Below are 23,163 nucleotides of genomic sequence, written 5' to 3'. Positions count from 1 at the left end.
AAAGAGGGATCAGCGTTCGCGCAAAGTTTTAGCTCTGGCCCTTGTGACCCTGCAATGCTTAGGGCTTTTTTAAAAAGCAGGTTAAAGGGCACACAGACCGGGGTGGGGTGGGAGTGGGGAGAAATTCAATTCAGTTTGCATTCAAAGGCAAACCGACTTAATTCGTACTTTCCAAAGCAACTCGCATATTGAAATGCAGGTGGCTTTTGACATTCACGCTTCTGCAAAATTCGCGGCGCAGTTCTGCACCCTAATGATGTGTCCAAGAAGGCATATACTAAGGTACAGGGGTATATGTTGCTGGAAACGATATTCAGTGCTACTTTGGTTCTCAAACTTAATCCGTTCCGGAAGTCCGTTGCAAAACCAAGGAACGCTTTCCCATAGAAAGTGCAGTGGACGCTTGGGTTGCGAACGTGACCTGTGCAGGAGGCACGTTCGCAACCCGCAGCATTCACAACTCACAGCGCTGCGTCTGCACACACGTGGGTCACAATTCAGTGCTTCTGCGCATGCGCAAAGTGCAATTTAGTGCTTCTGAGTATGTGCGAGCGCTGAAACCCAGAAGTAACCCGTTCCGGTACTTCCAGGTTCAGCGTGGTGCACAACCCGAAAATGCACAACCTGAAGCATCTGTATCCCGAGGTATGACTGTAATGCAAAATGGATTAATCTGTTCCAGACTTTTAAAAACAACCCCTAAAACAGCAATTTAACATGAATTTTACTAACAAGACCATTGATTCATAAAATGAAAGCAATAAACAATATACTGCAGTCACACAATTGATCAATCAGTAGCTGAACAGGGTTCCACACAGTCACAAAAACAAAACAAAAAAGCCACAAAAACAAAAATGCAAAATAAATAGCAAAAACAGACAGACCTCAGCGTAACACTCAAATAGGAAGCATAACACTCAAAACAGAGCACGTTCAGCTTCCGAAAAAAGTTCGCAAACCGGAACACTTAGTTCGGTGTTTGCAGTGTTTGGGTTCCAAGTTGCTTGAGTACCAAGGCATTTGAGAACCAAGGTACCACTGTGCACAACTACATTACAGGAGGGCTATTTCCAAAAATTTGCAAAAGGTGCATCTATTAGGCAAGACCGAATACAAAAATGTATGTTGTGGGAAATTAGCAGTGAAAATGCTGGTTAATTTTCCGGCTGGCGTTAAAAGAAGAACCCATTTGGAAATGTGGAGGACTGGATCTAAGATTGGAAAATTGAGGAACTGAGAGGACAAACACTGATCGATTTGCTCATCACTATGCTGAGCCCCAGAAAACATGGTGTTTGTGTGTGGGGGGGGTGCATTTCCTTCCCTGCTCACTAATGACAAGGAAACCCCATGGGAACAAAACCTAAGAAGATCAGTGCTGGATCAAACCACAGGTCCATGTAGCCGAGCATCAGTCACCCACTTCCTCGGTGTTGGGGCACTTGGCCAGTGGTGAGACCAGCAACTGGAGCGGGTTGGTCTAGATGACCCCTGGGATTCCTTCCAGATCTACAATTCTATGTTTCTGTAACTTTTGGCTCCTCCTCTCCTTGAACTCTTTCCATCCCAGCTGGTCAAGAGAACAGCTGCTCTAGCTTAAAGGCCTGCACCCAAGTTTGCCGATTTCCTCCTCCCTCCCAATCTATTTTCCTTTTGTGCCATGTCTTTTGAGATAATCCCCATTTAAAGCCACCTAGCATCGCATGCAGAGGCAGTGACTTCTGCAGCTTAATGCTGTGTTGTGGAAAGAAGGGTTTCCCTTTGTCCTGATCTTTTCTTGTCAATCAAGTTTCCCAGGGGTACTCTGCACTCTAGTTTTACGACGGAGAGGGCAAAAGCATTCTCCATCTTTTACAAACCTCTGTCCCATCCCTCTACCACCACCCCTCTTATTTGCTTTTGGGGTGGGTCAGAATTAAAGGGCCCCCAAACCTTGTAGCTTTCCTTTGTAGAGGGTATATTACTCTAGGCACTAAAAGATCAATGCAGAACAGGTTGCGCCGACATAAAGATGTCTGTACTTTTGTAACCTGGGAAAATCTTTAATGGGAACATTTTTTTAAAAAAAATCAGAACAGGTATTATGTGGCACCTCTACCCGTGCCAGTTCTATAGATTGAAGCAGACCAGTGAGGTAAAGCGATTGTGCAGGTAAAAAGGGTCTTTAATTGTTGCGGGATTTACATGCTAAGAGTAACACCTTGAACTCAGCCTGGCAGCAATTTGGCAGCCCTCTGAGTGCAGGTGTTCCATGCTGACAAGGCCTCACTCCTGTCAGCAATTGTGCTGCAGCATTCTGCACGAACTGCAACTTCTGGGGCAAGCACAAAGGAAGGAAGCCCCACACAGAATGCATTGCAGTAATCTGAACATGAAGTAATTAATACATGTGGTCTAAACCACAGAACCTAGGGCTTGCCGATCAGAAGGTCGGCGGTTCGAATCCCCACGATGGGGTGAGCTCCCGTTGTTTGGTCCCTGCTCCCGCCAACCTAGCAGTTCGAATGCACGTCAAAGTGCAAGTAGATAAATAGGTACCACTCCAGTGGGAAGGTAAATGGCATTTCCGTGCACTGCTCTGGTTCGCCAGAAGCAGCTTAGTCATGCTGGCCACATGACCCGGAAGCTGTATGCCGGCTCCCTCAGCCAATAAAGCAAGATGAGCACTGCAACCCCAGAGTCGGTCATGACTGGACCTAATGGTCAGGGGTCACTTTACCTTTACTATAGCCAGGCCTTTGCAAATATAACGTTTTAACTGCATCATACAGATGTGACACTAGATGGCGATGGTAAGCTTAGAGCAAATCAATATATTTTTCAAAACGATTCTTTAAAACAGCATTTTCAGAGCGATTTTTTTTATACGTGTCTAGATCCCCGCCCCCGAATGGCCATAGCTGTTGAAACAATTGCAAGTTCCTCAGCGCAGAGACTTGTCCAATAGGATACTGCCTTCTGCTAGGTCAAACCCTTCATCCATCTAGCTCCATATTGTCTACACGGACTGGCAGAGGCTCTCCAGGATTTCAGGCTTGGAATTGGCCTGCGAGCGCTACAATTGGAGAACAGCCTTTACTAAAGGTGTCATGGGCTTTGAAGACGCCCAAACTCAGGACGAAAGGGAGAAACGTGCTAAGAGGAAGGCACATTTGGCAAACCCTCACCATGATCAACTCTTGCCCGGAAACCTATATCCCCACTGTGGAAGGACGTGTGGATCCAGAATTGGCCTCCACAGAAGACAATCTTACTTGGCTAAGAGGGATCGCCAAAGAAGATGATTCCTGGTCATCAGGACTGAACCCAGGGGCTTCTGCATTCGAAGCAGCCGCTCTGCCTTTGAGCGACAGCCCTTCCCCTGACCCCAGCCTCGCCAACAGGTACTGCACCTTCTTCCCCTTGGAACTGAACCACCGGAGACAGCGCATAGCAAATATTTGTGCGGCTGCCACCCTCAAATGCACACTCTTTGGTTCCGCCAGAAGAGATTTCTGCTTGAGTGGCATTCCCTCCCTGGATAAATTCCCTCCTGTGAGCAGTGGCGTAGCGTGGGTTGTCAGAACCCGGGGCAAGGCAAGTAATTTGCACCCCTAACCCGTGGATTTGCGCCCCTAACCTGTGGATTTGCGCCCCCTAACCCTAACCCCCAGATGTTGCGCCCGGTGCGGCCAGCCCCCCCTGCACCCCCCACGCTACGCCACTGCCTGTGAGAGAGCTGGATGCTGGGAGCTCAGTGCTACAGCTTCTGTTTTTCATGCAGAAGGCCTCAAGTTCAACCCCAGACTTCTCCAGGTAGGGCTGAGAGACTTCCTCTCTAAAACCCTGGAGAGCTTCTGCCAGTCAGTGTAGACAGCCCTGAGTTAGATGGACCAGTGGCTGACTCAGCATATATCACAGGAAACTATCTTATACAGAGCATTCTCCAATTCAGTTGATCTCCCCTCCATCTCCACTGCCAGGGGTAAGTACTATCATACAAGGTGAGAGCCAGTGTGGTGTAGTGGTTAAGAGCGGTAGTCTCGTAATCTGGGGAACCGGGTTCGCGTCTCCGCTCCTCCACATGCAGCTGCTGGGTGACCTTGGGCCAGTCACATTTCTCTGAAGTCTCTCAGCCCCACTCACCTCACAGAGTATTTGTTGTGAGGGAGGAAGGGAAAGGAGAATGTTAGCCGCTTTGAGACTCCTGAAGGGGAGTGAAAGGCGGGATATCAAATCCAAACTCTTCTTCTATCATACAAGGTGTTTTGCTCTCAGTCTTATAGCCCCGCCCCGACTCTCCTTCCCCTTTAGCCACACCCATTAAGCACAGCCGCCTCCCCTCCTTGGCCACACCCCCTTTCCTTAAAGAAGCAGGTGGAGTTGGCTATAATAAATAAGAGTGCCTCTGAGCGTGTGCAGAGAGAAACAACGCTGCAGACTTTCCACTTGGAATTAAGGAGCAGGGATTCCTACGCAGTCCCAAAGCCTCACGTTTTATCCCTTGACACAGTCCAACAAAAACTCAACAACTTGAGATTGTAAAGTCTCAAGTGTGGCCCAGCTGTTATCCCTGATAAATTGTATGCATCTGGAACAGTACTTGCTCAACATAACCACTGAACCTGTTCATTTCCATTCAAAAACACTGTGTTATTTTAAAAGCGCAGCAGCAGCAGCAGCAGCACCATAAAGCATATGTAGCATTTTGGAATAATGTTTCTGTTAAAATCAGACAAGTACCTGCAGTGTTGATATTCTGCCCCCCTATGGAAAACCTTTAGTTTCGCCAAGTTTTTTAGGTTTTTTTGAGAATCTGATTCCGTGTCAGTCATCTGCTCAGTATTTTATCATCCAACAGTGTATTCATGATTTCAGTCTACACCGCCATGATTCTCCACCCCTTATGAGTTGGCAGCTTATAGATATTCTTATTGTAAATAAATAAATGCCTCTCCCCGTTGATTTATGCAGAAATATAATGCACTTCATCACATTCCCTCTAATTGGTTGTTTGGCATTCCAGATTCATTCTGATTGGTAGTTCAGCATTCCAGATTCTGGCCCCATTCACATATTTAAAGCACAACGACTCCACTTTAAATAGTCACAGCTTTCTCCAAAGAATCCTGGGAGCTGTAGTATGTTAAGGGCGCTTAAACTTGTTAGGAGATTCCCTATTCCCCTCCCAGTGCTACAATTCCCAGAGTGGTTTAACAGCCAATCCCTCTTCCCAGGGAATCGTAGCTCTATGAGGGGACTAGGCAGTCTCCTAAGAACTCGCAGCACCCTTAAACTACATCTCCCAGAATTCTTTGGGGGAAGCCACGACTCTTTGATTTGGTATGAGACTGCTTTTAATGCTGCTTATTCAACATGCTCCAAATGCTAAACGAGTTGTGAAATGAGCTAAGTGCTCTTGAAATCGTGCTCCTCTAAAAATTCCTCTTTGAGCCGCAGGTACAACAACAACCAAAACTTCTAAATATGCACCAGCGCCCATTTGTGGCCTGATTCATGCCAACCATTTTGACATGGATAGTCTCTTGAGTTTCGTTTGCTCGGTCTTGCAGGATTTGCATCCGCAGAACCAGTCACAGGGATGGTTCAGCAAGCATCTTGAGGGCACCACAAAAGCTCCTTTTCAAAGAAATCCGTGCCAACAAGGATTTCTTATTGATTCAGGCTCCAGCCCACTCCATCCCCTTTGGGTGGGTGAGCAGACAGCATGTCTAATCCACACACATGGAAATACAGTTTTTAAATGAATGGTGTCACTGGTAAAATGTATTTGTGAGTAGGCTTTAAAATTGTTTGTAAGTCACTTGGAGACCTTTAGATGTCTAGTAAATAAAAAGGATTGCCTTTTAAGCTGTCCTTCAGACCAGTTCCAAGCAGATGGGGAACATGAATTTCTTGTTAACGCTAGCATACAAAATACGGTTCTATGAGGCTGGCCAAAATGTTACATTGGTTTCATATGTTCATAAGGGGGTTCTTTTTTTTCTCTCTCTTTTAAGTGCATTCACAAATTTCCAGATATGAAGCAACTGGGCAGATCCACACAATGCAACTCAATGCACATTTAAAGCACTTGACTTCCTTCAAGGGATCATGAGAACCGCCGTTTGGTAAGGGTGCTGGGAACTGTAGCCCAGTGAGGGGGCAACCTAAAGTTCCCAAGATTCTTCAGTGGGGGGTGGGAGGGAAATCATGTGCTTTGAATGTGTGCTGGGCGTGCATGGGAACTGTGGTCGGTTTGTTTTTTAACCTGAATGTGGATAGATCTATGCATTACATTTTGCACCCTCCTGAAACAGATCCCCATTAGCAATGGAATTGGTGGACTCAATACGCAAACGATTTCTCTTTTGGGAGGGCAGCAGCCAGCCCACCCTTCCACCTTGCCACAGACTTTTGCACCCATATATTCCAGCCACTTGGGGTGTCAGTCCTGGGAGACTCACAGCAGCTGGGACGATCACAAATCTATTACTTTGTTCAGCTACTGCTTTGCATATAGGAGATTCGATTCCGGGGGAAAGTAGTACAGCATCTGCTTTGCATGCAAATAAGTCCAAGGATCGACACCTGGCACTGCCAGGTGGAGCTGGAAAAATACTCCCTCGCCCTAAACCCTGCAGAGCTGCTGCCGGTCCGTGCAGGGGATAATGGGAAAGGCGCACCGATGCCCTGACTCTGAGGCCGCTCCCTCTTGTCCCTTGATCCTTTCTTAACTGGAGATGTCAGGAACTGAACATGGGACTTTTTGCAAGCCAGCCACGAGCTGCCTCTTGCTCAGCTATGATGACCCTCGTGTGGGTAAATAATAAAGCCACGAACCAGAATTTGCACTTAGCTGGCCACGATGGGTGCTGCGCGCGCGCGTGCAGGTTGAAGCTGCAAAGCGAGCCAAGACGCAACCACAAAGCGCAAACCGACATGTGGTGAAAAAGCTTGGCTGAATCCAAGAGTAATCCCCTTTCGCCCCACTAGAGGGGAGACAGTCGTCAATCCACAAGAAATGCCGGCCACCCGTGTGGGGGCTCAAACCCAGGAAAACATGCCAGGAAACAACTTTTAAAACACACACACACACACAAGAGAAAGATCTACTTGCATGCAACCTGGAGCAGCCCGACGGTGCTAACTTTGTGTGTGTTTTTCTTAAAGACAAGAAACGGATTTAAACCCCCCGCTCTGTAAAATCCAAACTTGCTGCTTCTTTCTCAGATGGGGGAAAATATATATATATACTTTGCATTTTAGACTGATCCACACAAACACTCCTTGATTTCCCCTGCCTGCCCTTGCATCTGAAATAAGCGCAGTGCAAAAAAAAATCGCAAGGGGAAAAGCAGGGTTTTAAGACGTCCCCCCCCCCAAAAAAAAACAGCTGCAGAAAGAAGGCACTTAAGAGGGCGGCGCGGAAGAGGGAGATTTGCTCTGGCTGAAGTTGTTTAAAATCGCTCTCCGCGCCTTCCTTTCCCTCCTCCTTTGTTAGCAAAGTTCCTCTCTAATTCGCACCGAGATCCTATTTCGTTTTTCTGCATCCCTTCCCTTCCTTCTCACATCCGGCTCCCAACCTTTTTCTTTTTGCATTTAAAGAAGGATCCATAATTGTCCTAAAAATCTCTTCTTCCTCCCCCCTCCCCTCCCCCCCCGTCCCAGCCTCCCACTCTCTCCAAGTTTTTGGGGGGCTACTCACCGGCTGGGGTTGTTAGCCACTGAGGGCTGGCTAGGTTCTTGTTCACAGGGCTGGCCGAGGCGGCGGAAAGCGCAGCTTGTTTTGAAGGGCTGCCCTTGGCCGCCGCCTCCTTCTGGAGCAATTGGTGATGTCAGAATCCGAGCTGGGTGTGGAAAAGGGGGAGAGGGGAAGAAAAGGATTTTTTTTCAAATGTGCCAATCAATCTCTCTCTTCACTCTCTGCAGAGCGGCGGGAGAAAGAGATTTAAACAGGAAAGCCCCAGATCTGCAAATTTCACCCACCACCGACCTCCACTCCCAAATGTTTAGGGTACGTTCCCATAACTGGGGAAACTGGGAGAGGGGCATTTGTTTGTTTCCTGCCCCATCACTGGAATAAACTGTCTTCCAGATGTTCTCCCTTGCCTTGTGAATTTATGGCTGCAAATATGGTGTTCCTTCCAAGAGTTGTGCTGCTTTGCCCCGTGTCTCTGAAGTTTTAGAATTTTCATTCTCCGTAAGGTTTTTCTAAGCTGCAACTTGGCTGAGCTTTTTCTTAAAAACCAGGGAATATTCTGCGTTTTGCTGAGCTGAATTAAAAGTGTCTTCTCTCCCGTCCTCCCTCAAATTGTACTTAAACACATTTTTAAAAAATATATTTTAAAGGTGTTGGCTTCAAACCACATTTTTAAAATACAACAAAATACAGCAAAAAAACACCCCACCCTAAATTACTTTAATTTTTGAATTTCACACACGCAACAAACCTGTTCCACCTCCCAAGCTACTGAGATCACTTAAAATTGGATGTCATTCAGTGAAATCTTTCTTTAAAAAAAAACAACTAAAGCCAAGAATCTCTTGCATGCAAGTTGGAAACATGTGTGGTGTCTGTTGAAAGGCTGGTGGATAATTAACAGTTATTTTCTTAATGGGCACTGATGACTAAAGCTTTTTCCTCAATGGTTTTTGATGGCTGCTGGCAACTGGAAGTACTATTTCATATTTATTTATTGCATTTCTACCCCCACCTCCAATAAGTTCAAGCTGAGGTTCTCCCCCTCCTCATTTAATCCCCACAAAAACAACCCTTTGAGGTAGACTCAGCTGAGAGGCAGTGACTGGTCCAAGGCAACCCAGAGTTTCACTTTTTAACCCATTCTTTTTTACAGTACGAAAAGAATAATTCTGATGTCCTTCTTGTATATTAATTTTTAAAGCACGTACTTTATTTTGTTTATATTGATAAGGCTTTGGGGTCAACAATGACTTTATTTGTTCATCAAAGGGTCTGTGAAGTCAAGGGGTTTGAGAAACTGTGCCCTGTGCCTTTATTATCCTTTCTTTGGTCTCCTGTTTAACCTGCACCTATCATAGATTCATGGAAGTGTAGAGTTGGAATGGATCCCAATGGTCATCTAGACCAACCCCCTGAAATGCAGGAATCTCTCTAGCATCCAAACCTGTTTTTCTAGACTGTAATGTGCTCAGGGCAGGGACTTGTACCTCACAATGCATGTGCTGCGATGACATTCCATTTTGTTTCTCTTTATTTCCTTTCATAAATATGTGTACATCGCTCAATTATTCAAGGGGAAACCCTCCAGGTGATTTGCAAAGGGAATAAAGCAATAACATTACAGGTATTATCTCAGAACTCGAACATAATCCGTTCCGGAAGACCGTTCGACTTCCGAAACGTTCGAGTTCCGAGGAGCGGCTTCCAATTGGCCGACAGCTAGGTTTCTGCACAGCGGAAGCCATGTGCGATGTTTGATTTCTGAGGAATGTTCAAAAACCGGAGCACTTACTTCCAGGTTTTTGGCATTCGGGAGCCGAAATATTCGAGAATGGAGCCATTTGAGTTCCGAGGTACCACTGTGCAGTGGTTAAGAAGTTAATTCGTTCCAGAGGTCCGTTCTGAACCTGAAACTGTTCTTAACCTGAAGCACCACTTTACCCAATGGGGCCTCCCGCTGCTGCTGCGCCACTGGTGCGCGATTTCCGTTCTCATCCCGAAGCAAAGATCTTAACCCGAGGTACTATTTCTGGGTTAGCGGAGTCTGTAACCTGAAGCGTCTGTAACCCGAGGTACCACTGTATCAGTAGAAACAGTCAAAAGCAACTACAGTGGTACCTCGGGTTACATTTATCTTAATAAATGTCATCACACAGGCAATAGGAAGTAGCAGCATCTCTTCAGAACAAACTGCTGATTTTGCCAACTTAACAAGTCATCTTAGCTGCAAACAGCTGACTTGCTGGCTGGAAGGAGCTCAAACTAAGTGAATTATAGTTGAGGGACATCTATGCTCTGTCCAAGGCGTCTTTGCTCGAGAACAGTGAGAGGTTTGTGCTTTGAGAGGGACATGTTCTCTGGCTCCCAACCAGGCGCTATAGCTGAAGGGGAGACATAAAATCAATCAACCAACCAGCGCCAAAGCTAGCTGCTACTGAAATGTAAAAGCATTTAGGACAGGGGTCAGCAACCTTTTTCAGCCGTGGGCCGGTCCACTGTCCCTTAGACCATGTGGTGGACTATATTTTGGAAAAAAAATATGAATGAATTCCTATGCCCCACAAATAACCCAGAGATGCATTTTAAATACAGTGGTACCTCAGGTTAAGTACTTAATTCATTCCAGAGGTCCGTTCTTAACCTGAAACTGTTCTTAACCTGAGGCAGTGGCGTAGCGTGGGGGTGCAGGGGGGGCCGGCCGCACCGGGCGCAACATCTGGGGTTAGGGCAAATCCACACGTTAGGGGGCGCAAATCCACGGGTTAGGGGGCGCAAATCCACGGGTTAGGGGGCGCAAATTACTTGCCTTGCCCCGGGTGCTGACAACCCACGCTACGCCACTGACCTGAGGTACCACTTTAGCTAATGGGGCCTCCTGCTGCCGCTGCGCCGCCGGAGCACGATTTCTGTTCTCATCCTGAAGCAAAGTTCTTAACCCGAGGTACTATTTCTGGGTTAGCGGAGTCTGTAACCTGAAGTGTCTGTAACTTGAAGCATCTGTAACCCGAGGTACCACTGTAAAAGGACACATTCTACTCATGTAAAAACACACTGATTCCTGGACTGTCTGTGGGCCGGATTTAGAAGGTGATTGGGCCGCATCCAGCCCATGGGCCTCAGGTTGCCTACCCCTGATTTAAGGGGAAGAGGCTGATATCAAACGGAAAAACCCAGCACATCCCCATCATACGTAAGTCTTCATAGGTTGGCTGCATTTTTATCCCACTCTCACTCCAAGGAACCTAGGTGGCATTTATAAGGATCCTCCACCTTTTCTCATTTACTCTCATGACAAAACTGTAAGGTAGGCTATGCTAGCCCAAAGCCCCTTAATTCCAGATCAGTTTGCCAAGCCAGAAGCACCCCAGACCCTGAGGTTTTCAGCGCCCACACCTGAGACCTAGAAGCAAGACATCTGGTGATGTCATGGAGGGGAGGCCCCTGGTGATGTCGTGAGGACAGCCCCTGGAGACGGAGGTTAATTGGGAGAGGGAAGTGGAAGAAGGCAGATCCTCCCAGAGTGTCTCTGCTAGAATTTGCAGCTGGCTTCTGCCAGGCTGAAGCTTGCGGACTTCTTAATCTCTTTATGAAAGGCACTCTTGCCACCTGAAGAGGCAAGCCCTCTGCCTGCCACCTGGAGGAGGCCCAGTAAACCTGGAGACTTCAGGTCAGGTGTGGCAGTCTCTCAAGGAGACCAAAAGGTCCAGGCCCAAAAGTAGCCTGTGTCTAAGGACCCCAAATCCTCAAACACCTCATCAGGAGGATTCCTCGTGAGCAAGTAAGCCTTGCAACTTCCTTCACCTGTGGTTCAGGTGTGGTCTAGGAGGCCTGAATATAGAAGGTCTCCCTCCTGAGTCTTCTCATTCCTGAAAGCAATACAGTGGTACCTCGGGTTAAGAACTTAATTCGTTCCGGAGGTCCGTTCTTAACCTGAAACTGTTCTTAACCTGAAGCACCACTTTAGCTAATGGGGCCTCCTGCTGCTGCTGCTGCACCGCCGGAGCACGATTTCTGTTCTCATCCTGAAGCAAAGTTCTTAACCTGAAGCACTATTTCTGGGTTAGGGGAGTCTGTAACCTGAAGCATATGTAACCTGAGGTACCATTGTACGAGCTTCTGGCTCATTGTTTCCAAACTTAGTCTTGTTCACTTGCTACCTGGGCTGCCTGAGGGGTTGAACTTGCCTCTGGGGCTGGTTTTGGCGCCTCAGCCAATTCCCTGGGCTTGAACCTGGCTTGCTTGCACTGCCCTCCACCTTTAACTCTGCTCTCCTCAATAAGTGTTTTGGTAAGAGGCTGAGGCTTCCAGTGATTGGCTCCCTCTGTCCCCTGAGGGCACCAAGTGGAACATGACACCCAAGTCAGTTCTACCAAGGGTGGCCAGGCTTGTGCATTGCCTACACAAAGGGAAATCATTGCCAAAACAAGAGGACAAGTTTGCTTAACATTTGCACATGCTAATTTAAATGCATAGGCACACATTTCGGAATAATGGCAGTAGGCTGGAGATTTCATTCCGTGAACAGGCTATGAGGACCCTTTTATACCTTTGAAATGTTGCTGAACTCAGTGGATGGCATATCTAAGGGGCTGGTAGCCAGGATGTATAGCTTGGGTGTCACAGTCAGTGCCAGATTTATGTATAAGCTAAACAAGGTATAGTTTAAGGCCACACAAAAAATTTAAAGGGGAAAAGAAACTGGATACTTCTTCTTAATTGTCCATAAATTACAACATAGCATATATTCAACACAAAAAACAGCGACAATTTGTTGTTGACAAAGGACAGCTGGACATATAAAGGGCCCCATTACCTTCAGTAGCTTAGGGCCTCATCAAACCTAAATCCGGCCCTGGCCACAGCTGATATAGAGACGGCAGAAAAATAGGTGGCCATTTGGGAATAAATTATTGGAATTGTGATCATCGTCATCTAACATAAGTTTTGTGGAAGCAAATTGGGATGAATGCTCAACAAATGTGTCAAACGGAAGAGTGCAATCTGTCTAACTGAGTGCTAACTGTCACTGTCGTGGGACGCTGGTGATGCTGTGGTCTAAACCACAGAGCCTAGGGCTTGTCGATCAGAAGGTCGGTGGTTTGAATCCCTACGACGGGGTGAGCTCCCGTTGCTCGGTCCCTGCTCCTGCCAACCTAGCAGTTCAAAGCACGTCAAAGTGCAAGTAGATAAATAGGTACCGCTCTGGCGGGAAGGTAAACGGCATTTCCGTGCGCTGCTCTGGTTTGCCAGAAGCGGCTTAGTCATGCTGGCCACATGACCTGGAAGCTGTACGCCGGCTCCCTCAGCCAGTAAAGCAAGATGAGTGCCACAACCCCAGAGTCGGTCACGACTGGACCTAATGGTCAGGGGTCCCTTTACCTTTACCTTTAGAAGGAGATTTGCTGCCTCGGCTTTCAAATCTCCTTTCTTCTCCATCTCATAAGGAGATTCCAGCTACACATTAGGAAAACCTTTCTGATGGTAGGAGCCGCTCGGCAGTGGAACGATTTCCCTCGGAAGCTGGTGGACTCTCCTTCCCTGGAGGTTTTTGAGCAGCGTTTGGATCTCCATCTTCCAGGGCTCCCTTAGCCATGGTTCCTGCATTGAGGGGCTTGGACTAGATGACCTTTGGGGGTCCCTTCCAACTCTACACTTCTACGATTCGATGAAACTGGGGGGACAACCGTAAAGATAAACGAATGCAACCCATGACTGTCAAACCCAAAGCCTTTGGTGATGCGTAATAACAGTGGAGAGTGCAGGCTTTGGTATGAGAACAGGGGCGTTCACAGGGCGTCCCTCGCAGAAGCCACAGGAGAGGCTGCGCAGTCAGGGCCGCAGAATGTGGAAGCCGGAAATCATCCTTGACATGTCAAGAGCGCATGGCAGCTTGGAGAGCCCCCACCCTGTTCCCTGACTGATGCCACTCACAAGGCATGGGGAAGTGCCAAACGGGGTGATATCATACTACAAGGCTGTCCTGTTTTTGTTGTTTGACTAGATGGTTGCATGGGAGACGTGAGTTGGGAGCAACCACAGGGCAACCACAGGGAGCAACCCCCTCCATCCTGTCCTTTAAGCCCCTGGGTCGCAGCTGCAGTGTTAGCTCTTGTTCTTTTCTCCAGAAGTGGTCCAGCACCATGGTCAAGCATGAGCTTTGCAAGCAAAACATCCTTGGTTCATTCCTGAGTGGCATCTCTAAGTTAGACACACACAGAGAGAGAGAGAAGAGAGAGAGAGGCAGGCCCCTGCCAATTTGTGTAGACCAGGGGGTCACCAACCTAAGGCCCATAGGCTGGAAGCAGCCCGCAGAGGTCGTTTGACCGGCCCACAAGCCACCCCCAAACTGAGCCGCCCACTCACGTGCTGCGCTAAACCGGCACAGTGCGGGGACTCGCTTCCGCAGCACCAGAAATCACATCTGCGCAAGCGCCGAAAATTGCGGGCAGGCACGCGATCCGGCCCACGGAGGGTTCTCCCCGGGACCGATCTGGCCCAGGCAAGATAAACCTTGCCGCCCCCTGGTATAGGTGATACTAAGCTCAACAGACCCCCACGGTCTGACTAGCTGTAAAGCAACTCCCTCTGTTCCTCAAATGCTCTTTCGTTGCAAGCGACTTGTAAGCCCCAGCGAAGACTCCCGCCGGGAACTGCCAAGATAAGCTGGAGAGTTACCTCTGGAAATGTTATTAGCGGACCAGACGCAGCCGAGTTGCCAGAACCATGACCTCATTCCTGAGGCATGCATCTCTGATTTTGGAGGTCCCTACAAGTCACTGAGCTGGATCACAAGCCATTTGCTAGATGTTTGCTAATAATCACCGTTGCACCTTTCCTGGTGAAACCCACCCACTTGACTGCACCTAGATGTGGGTCTCTCTGCCTCCAGCTTCCTGTGTGCCTTTATCCCAGGAATGGCAAGCTTGTGACCCTCTAACTGAACCATACCTCCCATTGGCCCTGATCATTGGCCAGCCTGGCTGTGACGGATGGGAGTTGTAGTGCGGGTGTCATCGACTGGTTGGACACAGAGGAATGGTGGGAGGAACCAGCTGGGGAATCATCAAGGGGAGAAAGTTCAGAGTCTGCGGAGTGGCGGTGGGATCAGAGGGAGAAGACTGGGAAGAGAGGGTGTCGGAAGCTAGAGTGGGGGGAGTCTGTGGCAGAGAGAAGTCCAGAATCAGAGGCAGAAGTAGAAGCAGGAGAACAGGCTGAAGAAGGCCAAGAGGCAGAAATGAGTCAGGCTGGTGAAGAGGCACAAATGTCTTCCTTTTTTTCTGCAGCAAGCTCCCCTCCTTCCTTAATTCCCTGGACCAAGAGAGGCGTGAAATGGGAGGAGCAAAGGCAGGCATGCAGGCACAGTCTCAGATTGCTTGGGGCGGAAACCCTGGAGAGGAAGGGACTTGGGCACCTATGGGGAGATGGGGACCTTCAGCCTCAGCAAGACCTGAGTTGCTGTGCTCATTAGGCCTGATGCTCCCGTGCCAATCCTGTTGTGCTAATGAAGAGTTAACTACAACTCACTCCTGTCGGCAGGGGACGGTGGGAAGGCACACGAAGCTGCCACTGTGCTGAAGCCAAGCAGGTCTTGGAGACCATCAAGACCAGGCTTCCTCAACCTTGGCCCTCCAGATGTTTTGAGACTACAATTCCCATCATCCCTGACCACTGGTCCTGCTAGCTAGGGATCATGGGAGTTGTAGGCCAAAAACATCTGGAGGGCCGAGGTTGAGGAAGCCTCATCAAGACTGTTGCTGCTTTGCTGGTAAGATCCAGTCTCAAGCTAGCAAATCCAGGTCCCGCAATTAATGCGGACCAGGAGGTTTTGCGCACGCAACAAACCAGCTTCCTGCTAAAGAGGGGGGTTTTTGACAGAAGGAAAGTGATGCACCAGAAAGGCTTTCCTTGATGCAGCAGAATCAGGCCTCTCTGTGAGTTAGAATGGGTGCTCTGTGAATAGCAGCAACAGGGGTTCTAGTAGGGTGCCAACTGGGTGCTGGGGTGCCCAGCTGGCAGAGAGGCTTCAGTTGCAAGCCTGGCCCTCAACAAATAATAATAATAATAAATTTTTATTTATACCCCACCCTTCCCGGTTCACAAAAAATTTAAAACACTTAATTGATGCAACAAAAAACAGCATAAAATACAGTATAAAACGTGAATAACAATAAATTCAGAATTCAAAAATCAATTTAGGGGAAAATCCATCCAATAAACATTAGATGATCACCAGGGCTAGCTGGCTAAGTTAGTCCTATTTGAGCCAGCGAGGAGACCAGGGGAGCATTAGCTGTGGGATCCCAGAGTGGGTAATCTTCATAAAAAGGGGAGGGGGAGGGAAGGAAGGGGAATAAAAGATCAGGCTAAGTTCAAGTTGAAAGCCAGGCGGAATAGCTCTGTCTTACAGGCCCTGCGGAAGGAAGTTAAATCCTGCAGGGCCCTGGTCTCATGGGACAGAGCATTCCACCAGGTCGGAGCCATCACTGACAAACCAGCAAGGCAGCTGCCCGCAGGGTTCACAGAGGCAGCAGTGTGGAATGGGGGGGGGGAGGAAGCTCATTTGGCTGCGCCTCCCAATCAGCTGCCTGAGTCGAGATGTTGAGCGTGCCTCCTGGTAGGGCCAGCACCGATCTCAAGTTAGCCAGTGAGGAGTGACTCGAGGGAGAAGGAGATCGGGAGTGATGAAAGACTGGACTTGACCAAACACAGCTGGGCAGGGCTAGGCTTTGCTGTGGTTTGACAGCCCGGACGTGGTGAACAGCAGCAACAGGGGCATGTGTCGTTGGCTTCACCAAGCCCTGCTGCAAAAATGCAACCCTGCAGCCCTGTCAAAACAGAAATAAACAGGCTGGTGTTGCAGCTGCTGGTCTGGCATTCCTTTGAGGTCATCGCTATCATTGCTAGTTACTGGATCTCTTACCTGCCCTCCAGCATGAGCTCCCGGGATGATGACATCTACATCATATTGATAGGTGGTTTGCCGCTTCCTGCTCCAGCATGGCTGGCTAGTGTGGTTTCACCAGTGAGAGCGCATGGTAGGCAATGGTGCCCTGATAGCTGGATGTCTCTCAGTGTGTGTTTTGAATGAGATACCCACCTGGAGTTGAAGAAAGTGATATCCCTCCAGCTGATGAAAAGGAGCAGAGAAGGAGTTTTGATGGACAGAGATACAGAAGCCTTTTTCAGGTGTTATTCTAGGGCATAGCTGTCAACTTTTCCCTTTTCTTGTGAGGAATCCTGTTCGGAATAAGGGAATTTCCCTTATAAAAAGGGAAATGTTGACAGCTATGTTCTAGGGTTTCCCAAAGGCGTAAGGAAAGAGGGTTTTAATATGGCAGAAGGAAGCTTTCCCCACCCCCAAAAACCTATGGGCATTGGTAGTGTGTGTGTTGCTCCCCACCTCACCCCCAATAAATAATGTCAAAAAGATCTAGCAGGTTGTGGGGGAAGAGAGAAAATTGTGAATTTCTAGCTGGTGTTGACTGAAACTTGTTGAAGTCATTCTTTGAGCAACCTTCTGGCTGGTAGGAATGTCTGCTGTCTGTCTCTACTTAACACTCTGTTTATATTTTTGTAAAAAAAAAAAAGCAAACAAGCAGGATTTTCAGCAGAAAATGTTGCAATGCTGAGTGCTCCTGTTTGCTATTCTAGTCATCTCAGCCAGCCAAGCCCCGCTTCAGGTTTCTCCATTCCGTCTCGCCTCCCACCTGGTTTTTCTGTTCCCTCCCCCAGCTGTCAGTCAGTGTTCCATGGACACCAAACATGCCCAGACCCCATTAGGCTGTTTTAGGGGTTTGCACACATGTGTGCGTACGTACACACACACACACACACACACACACACACGTGTTTTTCCCTAAAGATTTGTTTTGTACTTCTGCTAACTTTGGGATTTCCACAAAGCTGCTCACCTGCCTCTTTTGTCTCCCTAAGGAATGCGATGCACAGCTCAGACACTGGAAACGGAAGGAGCAATATTCTGTTTTCTCCCCATAAGATTTTATTAAAGCTTTTCATAATAAAATGAAATAAGTGAAATATAAATAAAAACAGAAAGAGAAAGAGAAAAGAAAACACAAGAGTCCTTGTCAGGTGCTGATGGTGGTTGCTCGTGAGTAAGCAGGCAGGACTCCGACCTGTCTTTTACATGTTTTATTGGTGCAAACTATTTAAAGTGCAGAACCCCAAAGTTTATGTCCGTCTTAGTCACTTGCAGATTCCGGGAGTGGACCCTTCCGGTTTCTCCCCCAACATAAGAACTTAGACACCCCAAATCTCCGCCTCCCCTCCTTACATTTCACCCCTCTGCACAAGTTGGGCAACGGAAACGGCATGTTGCCTCCTGGCCAGCCGGGCTAGGACTGAATCTTTGAGCCCTCCCCTCACTTGGTTGCCCCCTTCCCTCTCTGCTCACCTGGAGGTGTGGCTTTCCCCACCGCTAGACTAAGCATCGGAGGCTCTCTGTATCCCCCTGCCTCCCTCCCCTGTTCCGATGGCAGTTCCCTGACAGTCCTTTATCAAAGGTACCGTATTTTTCGCTCTGTAAGACACACTTTTCCCCTCCTAAAAAGTAACAGGAAATGTGTGTGAGTCTTATGCAGCGAATGCAGGCGGGAGGCTCTGTCAGCACTCCCTTTAAAGAACCGCGTGCAGCGTGTGTGCAGCTGTTGGGGGAGCCTGAGCCGCGTGCAGCCTCCCCCGGGCAGGGGATGAAGGCTCCCCTTGCCTGGGAGAGGCTGCTCGTGGCTAAAGAAGAAGCCAGGACAGCAAGCAGGATCCATCCCGCTGGCTGTCTTGGCTTCTGCCATAGCCGCGCACAGTCTCTCCCGGCCGGAGAGGCTGCGAGCAGCTAAAGAAGAAGCCAGGACAGCAAGTGGGATCCCACTGGCTGTTCTAGCTTCTGGCTTAGCCATGGGATGAAGTCTCCACAGGGGAGCGGGGAGCCTCCCCTAAAAACTAGGTGCGTCCAATCGTCCGGTGCGTCTAATAGAGCGAAAAATATGGTAACTCTTAGTCCTTGTCTCTCACCTGGCAGCTTCCCTTTCTTCTCCCAACCTCTCACCCTGCAAGATCTTCCATTCCCTGCCTCTCACTCAGGGTCCTTCGCCAACCATCCAACACCTTCATATGGGAATTTTGTGGGTGCTCGGGCACCCAGAGCCCCAGGGAGTCAGCACCTATGAGAAGGATAGAAGAAGGGGCATAGAAGAACGAAGGAGTCCTTGTGGAAGAAGTCCTCATGGAAATCCACCAGCACTTTAGGGCAAATGTCCTTTAACGTACACAGGCTTTATTTGCAATTTCACTCAATGTTAACACAGTTCTGCAAAGCAATTTTCCCCCAATAGAAGTGCATTGTTTTGTGTTGATTTCACTGATCTCTGCATTTCTGTGCACACTTTCCCGCATTTGTGCACAAGTGACTTGGCTAGAGAATTCAGATAAGGGCAAAAGCCGCGTTTGGGTTTGTGTATTGTTTTTGGGAAGGACAATTTAGTCAGGTTTGCCTTTCAATGCAAACTGGATCGAAGCACACACAACCCTGCCTCTCGTGCCTGCCTAGAGCATTTGAACATGTTGCTGAGTTCCGTTTGGTCCATAAAAAAGGAGAGGCCTTTAGCCCAATTCACCAAAGGAAGGGGGAAGGTGGTGGGTACACAATGGGGTGGGTGTGCGTATCCCTTTTCCCCATAAAGCACACACATCGCTGAAAAGGCAGTGCTTTCAAGAGCAGGAAATATGATGCGCAATCTTGATTTCTGTCTGCATTGAGCTTTGCCAAGTTTGCTCTGTTTCCATTTGGGCAGGAAAGCAGACAAATGAGAATAAGGAGGGAGAACGAAGTCCTTTCGTTCTGCTGCTCCCGACTTTCACAAAGCCAGGCCATCTGTTTTGCAAAAGATCTGGCTCTGAGGAGGGAGAGGGACGGCGAGGGTTTAAGTCTGATGTTTCTCATAGAAGCTTGCCAGAACTGTAAACGTGTCCAAACGCCGGCAACTTCTTTGCTGGGTTTTCTCGAGTGACGTTTCGGATGTGCAAAACGGTGAGCCGCAGAAGTGGGTTCTGGTTGTTGTTGAGTCGTTTAGTCGTGTCCGACTCTTCGTGACCCCATGGACCAGAGCATGCCAGGCACTCCTGTCTTCCACTGCCTCCCGCAGTTTGGCCAAACTCATGCTGGTAGCTTCAAGAAAACTGTCCAATCATCTCGTCCTCTGTCGTCCCCTTCTCCTTGTGCCCTCCATCTTTCCCAGCATCAGGGTCTTTTCCAGGGAGTCTTCTCTTCTCATGAGGTGGCCAAAGTATTGGAGCCTCAGCTTCAGGATCTGTCCTCCCAGTGAGCACTCAGGGCTGATTGCCTTCAGAATGGAGAGGTTTGATCTTCTTGCAGTCCATGGGACTCTCAAGAGTCTCCTCCAGCACCATAATTCCAAAGCATCAATTTTTCGGCGATCAGCCTTCTTTATGGTCCAGCTCTCACTTCCATAAATCACTACACGGAAAACCATAGCTTTTGCTATACGGACCTTTGTTGGCAAGGTGATGTCTAGCAGTGGGTTAGTCCTCTAGAAACCTGAATTCGAGGGAGATTTGCATTCAGACGTTCCTTCCATTTGAGGACTTCCTGCTCGGATCAAGGTGAGGGTAGTCTGGATGGAAGTTTGCACTGCAAGGCAGGTTCTGGATGCAAATTCCACAACTGTGGCCCCCACTCACACTTTACAGGGGTTGCCAATGTGGTGCCCGTGGGCAGGCATGTGTTCACGGAGATCTTCCTTGGTGCCCTCAGTATTCCATACCCCTTCTGAAATAAGGCTTGGGAGAAGTATTCTGCTTCAGGAAAAGCTCAGGAAAGGGCAGCCAAAACGATCGAGGTGGTGGAGTGGAACAAACTACAGTTCCCAAGATTCTTTGGGGGAAGCCAGGATGGTTATGAGTCGCATAAGAGTGCTTTACATGTATTTTTAAAATAATTTTTTGATTGGTTTTTTTTCATATTTTAAGCATTTTAACATAACCATTTCAAACATTAAAGTACAGGGTTCTTTTGAAGCTTCAGGCCTCCTTCTCTCCCTCCATGGTTTCTATGTTTAAGATTAGATTTGCTGCATCTTTTACCATTATCCATCTGTATAATAACTATCATAATCGTAAACAATTCCACGTTACAAGTGTCATTGCATCCCTGCCAAAGATTTTAACTGTTTACAGTGGTCTTTTAAATAAATTACAAATTTACTCCAGTCTTTAGAAAATACTTGATCTTCCTGGTTTCGGATCTTTCCCATCAGTTTCGCCATCTCTGCATAGTCCATGAGTTTCATCTGCCATTTTTCTTTTGTTGGTACTCCTCCTTCCTTCCACCTCTGGCTAGTAGCCTTCTCACTGCCGTCGTTGCATACATAAAAAGTATTTTCTCTTGGTAACTCTTCACCTATTATACCTAGCAAAAAGGCTTCTGGTTTTTTAACAAAAACATTTTCTATACAGTGGTACCTCGGGTTAAGTACTTAATTCGTTCCGGAGGTCCGTTCTTAACCTGAAACTGTTCTTAACCTGAAGCGCCACTTTAGCTAATGGGGCCTCCTGCTGCCACCGCACAATTTCTGTTCTCACCCTGAAGCAAAGTTCTTAACCTGAAGCACTATTTCTGGGTTAACAGAGTCTGTAACCTGAAGCGTATGTAACCTGAAGCCTATGTAACCTGAGGTACCACTGTAGTTCATTATTTATCATTTCCCAGAAAGCCTTTACCAATGTACATGTCCACCACATATGGTAAAAAGTACCCTCCATCTCTTTACATTTCCAGCACAGTTTTGAACTTGTTTTGTACACTTTCACAATTTTACTCGTGTTAGATACCAACGGTACATCATTTTCATGTAATTTTCTTTAAACGAACAGCATAAGGGTGCTTTATATGTACGGTACAACCCACATTACCCACCCCAACCCCCCAAGAAAGACCTAGACAACCCAAACTGGACTGGTTTTCGTTTGAAAAAGGTTTGCAGCCAAGGCAGAACGGCAGCTGGAACATGATCTGCCCCTGTGGAAAAGCGCTCAAATGTCTGTATGGCTGGAAATCAAAGGCCTAGGTCTGTTGGCTTTCCAGGTGTGTGTTCCGGAGGGGGGAAATCCTTTTGTTTCTACAGGGTGGGGTTGCTTTGTTATTCTCTTAGGTCCCTATTGATAGGGCACAGTGAGAGCTTCCCTCGCTTCCCCAGGTTCTTTCAGTCATGCAGAGCCTTCCAAAAGCATCCTTGCTTCACAAACCAGATTGGAACCTTCTCTGCAAACGTTCCATTCATATATTTTTGTTTACAGTTCTAATGACTTATATTAAAAAGGTAAAGGACCCCTGGACGGTTAAGTCCAGTCAAAGGCGACTATGGGGTTGCAGCGCTCATGTCACTTTCAGTCCGAGGGAGCCAGCATTTGTCCATAGGCAGCTTTCCAGGTCATGTGGCCAGCAAGACTAAACCGCTTCTGGCTCAACTGGACACCGTGATGGAAACCAGAGTGCACAGAAACACCGTTTGGCCTTCCAGATTTCGCTGGACTCCCATCTTCCCTGGCCATTGACCATGCTGGCTGGGACTGATGGAGCTTGTAGTCTGGTGACAACTTGAGGACCATAGGTTCCTTGCAGCAAGTGTCAGGAGTGTGTGCAGGAGCCAGGCCCTGTGACCAGTAGGGCTTCGCAGGACTGGGGCCTTCCTGAGTTTGTTCTGGAGATGCAAGGCGCGGCCGCACAGGTGAGGGATAGAAGGTCAGCATTTCCCTTCGGCTCTTTGCCGCAGCAACATGTTTCCTGCCTTGCTGTGTTTGGCTTCTTGCTTCCTGTTCCTCGGACCTCGGCTTCTTGACTCGACCCTTGACTTCGTGACTCCCTGCTTCCTGACCCTCGGACCTCTGGCTTCTGGACTCTCATTCCTGCTCCCACTCCACCATCTCGCCCCCAGTCCCGATGTCCTCAGCCAGGACTTTGATCACCCATAGACCGTACTGTGACAGCAAGACTATGTGAACAGGTCCTTCCTTTCCACTGCCCTAGATCTTCCAACATTCGGCCCCATGGGATGTATATATGGGTTATCCTTGCTGCCTTCCAGTCCTCCCTGAGGGCTTCCTAGAGGCATCCACTGTGAGCAAAGAGATGGTGAACATCGTGGCCCACGGGCCTGATCCACCAGGATCTTCTTACACTATTATGTTTAACTGCACTACAAACTACCCCATGGCAACAGCGTGCCCTATATGACAATCATAGGAAGCCAAAGTCCCTTTGCTCCCCCCCGTAAAATATTTGAGGGGCTCCCCCCCCCAAGTTGATGGGCATTGCCATTCAAATGGTGTGCATGCACCGCACTGTGTGATCGATTATGCAGGGTGGGGCTTACCTGCCCCCCTCAATATTTTATTCAAGTTGGCACCCCAATGGCAATCATGTTTGGACATGGGCATAGCCAGGA

General features: G+C 48.2%; 2 protein-coding genes across 3 annotated transcripts in view; both read right to left on the bottom strand.

Moving 5' to 3' along the window:
* Positions 1–8,073, bottom strand: part of EMP2 (epithelial membrane protein 2) — a 32,155-nt gene extending 24,082 nt beyond the window's left edge. The window contains exon 1 of one of the 2 annotated variants that reach the window (XR_014541527.1): positions 7,691–7,838. The gene's annotated coding sequence lies outside the window, so the exon portion shown is untranslated. Of the gene's footprint in view, positions 1–7,690 lie in introns of both variants that reach the window. The other variant, XM_083585945.1, reaches the window with a different exon arrangement.
* LOC310749103 (myosin-11) overlaps positions 1–23,163 on the bottom strand; it is a 1,537,435-nt gene that overhangs the window by 982,867 nt on the left and 531,405 nt on the right. The window lies entirely within an intron of this gene.

This window comes from Podarcis filfolensis (assembly GCF_964270895.1).
Source record: "Podarcis filfolensis genome assembly, chromosome: 14".
Classification (NCBI taxonomy): domain Eukaryota; kingdom Metazoa; phylum Chordata; class Lepidosauria; order Squamata; family Lacertidae; genus Podarcis; species Podarcis filfolensis.
Note: the sequence above shows the minus strand (reverse complement) of the source record. Positions and strands in the feature narration are given on the sequence as shown.